General features: G+C 43.8%; 1 long non-coding RNA gene across 4 annotated transcripts; it reads left to right on the top strand.

Annotated features, from left to right (window-relative positions):
• On the top strand, positions 1-2,625 carry LOC119323958. Of its 4 annotated transcripts, XR_005156681.1 has the most exons (7): positions 1-78; positions 191-259; positions 1,659-1,812; positions 1,910-2,003; positions 2,100-2,285; positions 2,399-2,504; positions 2,572-2,625. It is a non-coding gene; the product is annotated as an uncharacterized LOC119323958 (long non-coding RNA). The 4 variants fall into 4 exon arrangements; XR_005156679.1 differs by having other exon boundaries at positions 1,910-2,285; XR_005156680.1 differs by having other exon boundaries at positions 1,659-2,003.
• The last annotated feature ends 7,467 nt before the right edge of the window (positions 2,626-10,092 follow it).

The raw sequence follows: 10,092 nt of genomic DNA, 5'->3' as shown, positions 1-10,092 counted from the left end.
GGCGGCCCCGGAGGGCCCCGAGGCGCTGCCGGATCCCGACAGCATGAACCAGCTCGCGCTCGCCACCACGCCCAAGAGGTGAGCTCCCCCCCGCCCCGTGCCCGTTCGTCGCCGTTCCCCTGTTGCGGCTTCTCGCCGGGGTTCCCCCGCCGGCTGATCTGACAGAGGCGGGCGTTTGTTGTTTGAGCAGGCAGAAGGTGGAGGACGCCGCGGATGGGTGCAAGCATTGCGCCTGCAAAAAGTCCAGATGCTTGAAGCTGTGAGTGACCACTCCCCCTGTCCCTCCCGATTACGCCGTGATTTCGCCGCCGGGCCCTAGGATGTGCCCTGTTTCGCCTGTGGTGCTTCGGGTTTCTTAGACAGGGACGGCCGATTTTGAAATGTTGGGTGCCGTGCGGCTTCGCTGCTCAGATTCGCTTCCGTTTAGGTGCTGGAGAGGGGCATATCTGCGCGAGGGTGGGATGGTTTAATCATCCTGTCTAATTTGATATCCTGGCCACACATCTGTCTAATTTTCAAAAATCCCTTTGATGCTGGGTTCTCTAGTGAACTGGTAGCAGCTTTGCTTCTTGTAGTATGCAGTGAAAAAATCAGGAAATTATTCTCCTGATATATGTGCTTGCTGCAGAGGTTCCCAAATTCAGAATTAGTTTTTCATGATGGGGAGTGCATCGCTTGTTTTAGCATTTGTTTGTGCGCTATTTCACTATATTACTACGATTCCGCTTCCTAAGTTACCTCGATTCCTCCTTTGAAACATAGCTCATGGAGCAGCTTATATCTGTGTGGCCTGACTGAGCAGCTTATAATGTGTTCCCGTAGATAAAAAACGACTCGAGATCTTGCTATGGAAGTGCTTTAGAATCCCTTCTTTTGGCATTTTATTTGCTGAAATTTTAGTCGTCTTGCTTATTACTCCCTCCGTAAAGAAATATAAGAGCATTTAGATCACTAAAATAGTGATCTAAGCAGTCTTATATTTCTTTACCGAGGGAGTAATCTACAAAGGAAGTCTGCAAAGGATGCACAGCTTAGTTGCATGCCGAAAGCACCTACTCCCTCCGTCCCGTAATATAAGATTCTGGGTTTGTATTTTCTTAATAGCAGCCAACTGAAAGCTGTTTTAAAAGAAATATAGGGTTAATGTTCTGCCAGCCCAACCCAAGTTGTACAGACGTACCAATGTTCAGCTAGGAGCCGAATGAACACGTGTACAAGTTTAGATTTAGGCTACCAGTATTAACCAGGTTTTCAAGTTTGTTTCAAGAATAGTACTCCCTCTGTCCCAAAATATAAGAACGTTTTTAACACTACACTAGTATCAAAAACGTTCTTATATTATGAGACGGAGGAAGTATTTTTGTACTTGATTACTATGTATAAAACAGAGAATAAAAAACTGCTTGCCAAGGCACACCTGATCTCATTTTTTCTGTAGTAGTCAGTGTTAGTTTCCCTAAATTCAGAGACCTTTGCTTGTTTTTCCCTGAACAGTAGTAACAATTAAATCTGGACACTTGGGCTTTTTAAAATAATTTCTCCTATTGCTTTAGGATGCAATCATGTTTCTTTACACAATATGTTGTTGTAATGCACCCTATTTTTTTGTAAGCTAGAAAGTGCAATATCAATTTGTAATGGACCCAGTTTTTCTTCAGATCTCGACGCTCTACCCATTGGCCTTGGCATCGACCTTGGCAGGACTAATAACTCCTCGTCGATGTTAGCCTGGCGCCAGGACACATGCAGCTGCTCGTCATCAACATGTTGCACTGGACAGAAGATATCTCAGTGCACCCTTGTGAAATATAGGTATTTACAGTACGAGTATAGGCCCAGATTTGTTTTAAATATTTCCAGGCTGCTGCTTAGCGAACTCCCAGGCATGCTAAACAAATTTGTGGTACAGGGTGATAGCCGAGTGCCTAGAAACCCGGGTGCTAAAAAGCCTATCTCCAAATACAAAGGAGGCAAATTTGGCTACACCGTCTAGAGACAACAAAGTAACAATGAACATGATAAAACTCCCAGCTGAGCTTTATTTAAATGACGTAAACATGTCAATCAGATTGCTTACTTCTCTTCTTTTTTGCGGCAAGATTCCTTACTCCTCCTGAGGACATATCTTTAGGTTAACCGTGCCGAAGTCTCTGGAAGTCTGCTGCATTGTCAAAAAATAAATAAATTCAGAGAACAAACGATCTTCTTCTGTCATAATATTATTTCTCAAGGCGGTTGGGTGGTACCTAGAGTGTGCAATGCTCTCCCCAGGCACCTGAAAAGAGGTATTCCTCTGCCTGCCTGCTTTGTTGCCGCCTGCAACAAAATTGACATATATGATGAGCAGTGTTCCCAGCTTCCATTCATGATGTTAAATATTTGCTGCCATTTCACGTAGGAAGGTCTTGTCTTCAGGATTCCACTTCGGATCCAAGGAGCTGAGGAAACTACACTGGTAGAAAAAAACAAAAATATTGCAAAGGAGAAGCGTCTCAAAATGAAAGGTGTGCCACATCATCTAGGCAGCGTAATAATCTTCTTCTTCTAACTTTCTTCTTTCCCATTTTACAGATTTGCTTAAGATCACGGAAGCTTGGGTTGATGGAGTGCTTGTATTTAGTTTTTGTTTTGACCTTGTGAAACTTGCTACCTATGGATGAAACTGTGTAATATTGATGAAACTATGTATATGTACGGATGAAACTTGCTACTATTGGTAACATGTTTTGGATACATATGTGTTCATGACTATTGGTAATATGTGTTGAATATGCTATATTGGTCATATAAATATATTTGTGTTTGATTTCTGTGAAAATGAATTGATATAAGAAAAAACAAAATTAAATGGGGCAATATAGTCACTTTGCCATTTGCTGGCAGATGGCAAAGAGCTTTGCCATCAGCCGGCAGACGGCAAAGCATTCAGCCTTTGCCATCTGCTGGCAGATGGCAAAGAGCCTGCAGCCTTTGCCATCTGCTGGCAGATGGCAAAGTATGCCGTTAACCTCTAACGGAGCTAACCCCGTTAAGAGGCTTTGCCATCTGCCAGCAGATGGCAAAGCCACAGGCTCTTTGCCATCAGCCAGCAGATGGCAAAGAAGCCTTTACCGGCAGGGTTTCAGACGAACTGTTTGCCATCTGCTGGCAGATGGCAAAGCCTTTGCCATCCGCCGAACATGCCTTTGCCATCTGCCATGGCAGATGGCAAAGTGCCAGATTCCAGTACTGAATAAAGTTTGAGAGAGATTGAGGAGCCCCGATAAGGCTGAGTAGTGCGTCAGATAGGTGAGAGGGGGAAAGAGATATTCCATCCGCTCGATAATGCAGTGCATGTAAATTTTTTAGAAGTCAAACTTTGGAAACTTTGATCAGGTTTACGTGAATGTTATTTATATCTACAATACCAAAGATACATCATACAAAACTACATCTCATGGTGAATCTAATGGTATATGTTTGACGTACTAGATGTAATTGTTTTTCTCCACGTACATGGTCAAACTTTGTGATGTTTGACTTTTCAATAAATCTATATGCTATGGACCGAGGAGAGTGCCTAAGTCGAGACAGATCAAGTGCGTGTGAAGGAGAATGAGTAAGTGTGCAAAAAGAGTATGTGTGTGAAAGAGAAAGTGACAACAAACGATAAATTAAAGAGAGTGTGTGTGTTTTTTCGTTTCTTATGCGAATATATCACGCATGCATCTCCGAGATAGAAAAGCGAGGCGAGGAGATACACGAAGATAGCTAGTGTGTGATTGTTTGCAACGGAGAGAGACACCCCTGTAGCACATGTCCAATAGAGGTCTGGCAAACAAGGAACAAAGGTCGAGAGGGACACATGGAGGACATGGACGCATGGGGAGGGAGAGAGGGTGTGTTTGCGATAGAGAGATCCCCTCGAGATCGTGAGGGGACTATATGGGCGGGAGATCAAGGGAGGTGCGTGCGCGATAGAAAGATGCCCCGAGAGAAATCGAGATAGACCATGCACATGTCTGCGATGGAGACTAAGATTAGCTAGTCATATACATATAGGGGGGACTGCGTGTGCCTACAATTGAGTGAGAGACCATCATACTTGGCTAGCTAGGCATGAGATTGTGTGTCTGTGCGTGTGAGATGGAGAGAGAATGAGGGAGAGAGATAGAGTTTTAGATGGGCCTATCAAGTGCGAGTGAGGTATGCATGTGTATGTGTGACCCAGGTGGATGGAGAGTTTGAGAGAGGAGGGGAAGAGCTCTGAAACGACAGAGTGGTGCGTGAGATAGTTACGGGCAAAGAGCCAAGGAATTTGTATGCGTACGATGAGTGCACCCAAGATATCTAGCTTGGACTAGCTAGAGTATCATACATAGTGTGCGAGAGAGACCTGTAGATGGTGTATATATGCATGCGAACTAGAAAGACCCCCCCCCACACACACACACAAAAGAGAGAGAGAGAGAGAGAGAGAGAGGGAGGGAGAGGGACCAACAAGGTTTTTGTGTCGGATGCGTGCGATAGAATTGAAGATTGTCGGAGAGAGAGAGAGAGAGAGAGAGAGAGAACAGGAGTCCGGGAGAGGGGGAGGTTGCGTTTTATGCATCAAAGACTAATATAAACCATGTTTTGATATAAATTTGCATTCATATATTTAAATTGGAGAACATGTTGTCTGCAATCCACACATGAACGGATATATGCGTATATCAAACAAGTTCATTAATTTGACTTTCAACATGTTCATGGAGTACTATAATATAATAATGTACAACATGCTACTCAATTGAGGTGTTCAATTTTGGATTTAGTTCACTATTTTGACCTAGTGAACGAGCTATTTCATTGAATCGAGATATTTCATTTTGGGTTTGATTCGCGTTTTTGAGTGGGTCAACTATTTGTCATATAGTAAATCGCTAGCAACGAGCATGTAAAAACACATTACTCTCGAGCATCATCACTCCATTTAATAAAGAAGTGGCAAGCTAATATTTCAAAATTTGATTCGAATCAACTTGGTAAGGTAGACGTGGATGCTCGTTCTCCCAAAATTTGAATGAACCGTTAAACATCCTCTCTGCTCGGTGGAATTCGCCCGAGCAAATAAATGGGAGACGCGAAATTACCGTCCTATGTGGGACACGCATCAATTGGCCCGTTGTACATCGAGGGTAGGTTCGTAACTTCATCCAAGCACGCCTTCTCCTCGGCCGAAATGACATGTGCTGAATAATTCATAAACCATGGTCGGCAAAACACTCTCTCCTCGCCCGAAATAGCTCGCGCCCACTATTTCAAAACACGCTCTCCTCGCCCGAAATCGCTCGCGCCCACTATAGTTCAAAACACGCCCTCCTCGCCCAAAATCGCTCCCGCCCACTATTTGGGGACAAGAAAAGTTACTCTACTATCCCCGACCCTCAGTACACAGACCCAAGCCGAGAAGCCTAAAAGGCAAGGGTAGAACTGTAACTCCCCCTCACATTTCAGACAAATGCATCTGTAAGACATGGTTCCACTCCCCTCCCAATCCTCCCCCCCCCCATTCATACCTCGTGGGCGCCAAATCACCTTCTCCCCGGGAAGCTCCCTTCTCCTAAGCCGCGAAACCTCAGCCCCACCTCCATGGCGCCCCCCACCGCACCAATTTCACAACCGCCCTCCTCCCTAATGCCGGAGACGTTGTCCATTTGCCGTTGTGCACTCGGCCGTGTGCCTCTTACCCTATGTTGATGGTGTTGCCTCGATAAAGGCCGCGTGAACCGTACCAGAGCCGATTCACCCCCGCCGTTGTTCACGGTGCCGGAGCGGCTCCAACTTCGGATCCGTCCAGAGTCCTGGCGCTACTTCCCTGTAGCCATCGATCGTCGCGACATCGCTGTTTCCCTGTCGCCGGTCGCCACCGCAACCGCGCCGGACTCACCGACTCAGCAGCTGGACCTGCCTACTTCACCATGCCGCCAGATATGTCGCACCCTCATCTCAAATCACTTTATTTAGGCGTCAGTTGTCTGAATTTTTATTCTGGGCCAATCGAGTCCCAATGGGAAGCAGCACCCCTCAAGGCGGAGGAGCTCCTAGGCTGTCGGTTGGCTGGTGTCTAACGTAAGGGTGCGGGGACGAAAGTTCATCGCGGAAGCAATGCTTAGATGGCTATCTTTTAGAGTTGCGTGGGTTGAAGGTACTGCCGCCGCCTGATCTGGATAACGGGGAGTCTTTGTGGATTGGCCCGGGAGCGGCGCAACCATGGCAGTGTGGTGGGGCGGGGAGCAGGGTTTTGGCCGGGGCCACGGACGGTGGAGGCAGGCTGCTCTGTCGTTGGTCGCTGGCTCTTCGGGGAAGATTCTGAACAGTGTCAGCCGGGAGGCACAAGACAGCCATCAAGCCATCCGGCGTAGATCGGACATTACCAAAATAAAATAAAATCGTGTGACCCCAATTTAGTCTTCAGTCAACAGACGTGTGACCACTCTCATACCTTGTTGTTGATCTCTTTGTGTATTTCTTTAGATCAAAGAGATATGTTGTTCTTAACATTATGCGTTATCTGCATCTTCAGACACACCGTCTTCCGATTCACCGCAGCTGCTCCAACAAGGGATGCATACACCAGAAGGGAGCTATAGTCCCCACTCAACAGTTTCCTGCATCGAATGCGCGTGCCCGACATGGACAGCCACAACAACTGCAGGGCCATCGACAAGTCAGCACAAGATGCTCACTCCTATGGATGGCAGCCAGATAGGTTGTACCCTCATCTTACTTGTGTGCAACATTTATGGCTTTGTTATTCATCTAAGCATGGAAAATAGATCATCACATTTCACTGTATATTCATGTTGATCTCTTACGGGTCTTGTTCAGGAGTTAACGTTGTTCCATAGTTCAGCTAAGATACTTGTTCTTTAGGTAACGTTGTTCCATAGGTATCATCCATCAGCCAATGCTATCCCATAGGCTGGTGATTATAGTATTATACCACTTCTAGTATTATCTATGTTGTTCTTTAATACTATTGTGTGCCATCTAGTTAATCTCAAGTACAAACGATACATATTATGTAGCTTTCATCTGTGTTCTCCCTTTAGTTTATGAGACCTGTTGCTGCTAGTTAACCCCAGTCCTACTATTTGTGTCGTCTCCTACAGGCACTCATTACATAAATCTAACTACTAGTTGTCTTCCATGCATGTCAAATATAATTACACACACTGATATATCCACAAGAACCTCACGGAGCAATGTAAAGGCCAATAAACTTGATGTCAATGATACCCAATATGATGGAACATGTAAAGGCGGTTCTTCAGAAGACTTGCAGAAAGATGATGAATCCTCTTCACCCCACAAGGTCCTTGCTCTAACTTGGCATGTGATATGGGTACAACATGCATATAATGTCCTCGAGTGTATCTACTCTGTTGCAATGCCATGTGCTTAGCATGCTGATCATGCATGTAAATATGTCATGCCTTCCTGTTTTTCAGTACCTATTCCATTCATGATAACATGTTTTCAAATTCAAGTACTGTCATTCTACTCTATCGCAATGCCATCTGCTTAATTTGGACATCATGCTTCTGAATATCTTTTGCATTGTTATTCATCAGTATGTACTTCGTCTGTCTACCATACCATGTTTCTTTACATTGAAGTGTTGTTCTAGTGCTTTGTTGCAATGCCATCTTAGTTTCCCAATCATACACGTGTATGTTGCCTTAGTTATTTCTGTACATATTCCGCTAGCATAACATTCAACTAGTCTTTTTTTGTTGTGTTGTCCTGTCGTATCCCTAGCTCTTACACCATACTCCCTCCGTCCAGGTTACATGTTGCCGAAATGGATAAAAAAGGATGTATCTAGAACTGAAATACGCCTAGACCCATCCATTTTTTCCGGATGGAGGGAATACATGTCAATATGTCATGCCTTTCTATTCTTCAGTACCTATTCCATCTCTCTGCTGTAGCATGTTTTATAATTAAAGCACCATTCTTCTATACAAGGCATGCAAGGGGAAGATGACTATGTTAGAATCTAAAGGGTTACAAACAAGGCCTTTGCAAAAGAGCCAAACGCTAGGAGATAATAAACCAACTCCAGTTTTTATAGATACTGCTCCAGCACAGAGAAACCCAACTCCTACTGATAATAAGCAGATTCCGATGGCCAAAGAACTAGTCCGCTCCAGTCCAGCAAAAATATGTCAACTCTATTCTAAGAAGCGTGTGTGTATCCTTGCATCATGAAATTTTATAGCATGCTGATCATATTTTCTACATGTTTCTTACCCATCTCTCTTTTAGAAAATAAGCTTAACAGATAGAAGAATTTCTGCAATGGTATCGTTTATGAGGAAAGATTCTTGCAGGAATTCTCTGTGTTCCAATGTAGATGTAAGTACCTGTTGTATATCACTATATTTTTACATCAGCATGTATTTTTTTAATCGGCGTGAATCCAACCTTTATCTGATCTAAATTTAGTTGTAGCACAATGTATGATTAAAGGCCACAATGTTGATTTTTGTAAGGAAAACTGCCTGGTAGTTTTGCATCCTGAGCTGCATGAGTGTACTATCTCATATCAGTGGGTTTGAATACTTTGGTTCTGCAGTGGGTTTTCAGTGTGTGTTTTACTGTGTTGTCCTGTCGTATCCCTAGCTCTTACATCATACTCCCTCCGTCTGGATTACATGTCGCAGAAATGGATAAAACCGGATGTATCTAGAACTGAAATACGCCTAGACCCATCCATTTATTTCCGGATGGAGGGAATACATGTCAATATGTCATGCCTTTCTATTCTTTAGTACCTATTCCATCTCTGTTGTAGCATGTTTTATAACTGAATCACCATTCTTCTATATAAGGCATGCAAGGGGAAGACGGCTATGTTAGAATCTGAAGGGTTACAAACCAGGTCTTTGCAAAAGTTCCAAACGCTAGGAGATAATAAACCAACTCCATTTTTCATAGATACTGCTCCAGCACAGAGAAACCCAACTCCCACTGATAATAAGCAGATTCTAGTGGCCAAAGAACTAGTCCGCTCCAGTCCAGCAAAAGAATGTCAACTCCATTCTAAGAAGCGTGTGCGTATCCTCGCATCATGAAATTTATAGCATTCTGATCATATTTTCTACATGTTTCTTACCCATCTCTCTTTTAGAAAATAAGGTTAAACGATAGAAGACTTCCTCCATTGGGATCGTATTCGAGGAAAATATCTTGCGGGAATTCTCTGTGCTCCAATGCTGATGTAAGTACCTGTTTTATAACACTATATTTTTACATCAACATGTATTTTGTTAATCGGCGTGAATCTAACCTTTATTTGATCTAGAAGTAGTTGTAGCAAAATGTTAAAGGCGCCAATGTTGATTTTTGTAAGGAAAACTGCCTGGTAGTTTTGCATACTGAGCTGCATAAGTGTACTATCTCATATCACGCACATTACTGAATTGTAGTGCTTCTCTCGTTGCCCATTCATTCATTGTGTCAATGTTGCTTTCGTATTACCTTACCTAGCTGATGATAGCTGCGCCATATTGTGTTAATTTGGTGTAGGTTGGTTGCCCAAACGTTTGTTGTGTCAATGTTGCTTTCCTATTATGTGACTTGGCCAATGATAGCAATGCTAGTGTGTTAATTTTGTGCAGGCTGCTGAAGATAAGAAGAAAAACTCTAAAAACAGCAAGGCAACCCCATTGTTTCTTTCCAGTAAATCTAGGCCAGGTAATATGGCAATAACTCATGATTAATCTGTTTGGTTCCCGTCCTAATTTATGTTATGATGCAGTGGTCGAGACACTCTCCACTATCAATAATACAAGCCTCCCAAAATTGCCATCTGAATCTGTTCAGTATCCTCTGTCTCGAATGCAACGGAATAAATGTATGTTCGTGAACCAATTAATGGCTGAAACAATGATGGAAATGGTGGATGAATCAGAGGTGCGGAGTCGTGCGACACAACAACTGATCAATGTTTTCAGAGACAGTGTAGCAAAGAAGCAAGAACCTGCCCACATGCTTATGGGCGTCATCTGTGCTGAGGTTGCAGATTGTGACATTGTAGATGGTTAGGTTCTGCTCATTTAT

This window comes from Triticum dicoccoides, chromosome 6B (assembly GCF_002162155.2).
Source record: "Triticum dicoccoides isolate Atlit2015 ecotype Zavitan chromosome 6B, WEW_v2.0, whole genome shotgun sequence".
NCBI lineage: Eukaryota > Viridiplantae > Streptophyta > Magnoliopsida > Poales > Poaceae > Triticum > Triticum dicoccoides.
Note: the sequence above shows the minus strand (reverse complement) of the source record. Positions and strands in the feature narration are given on the sequence as shown.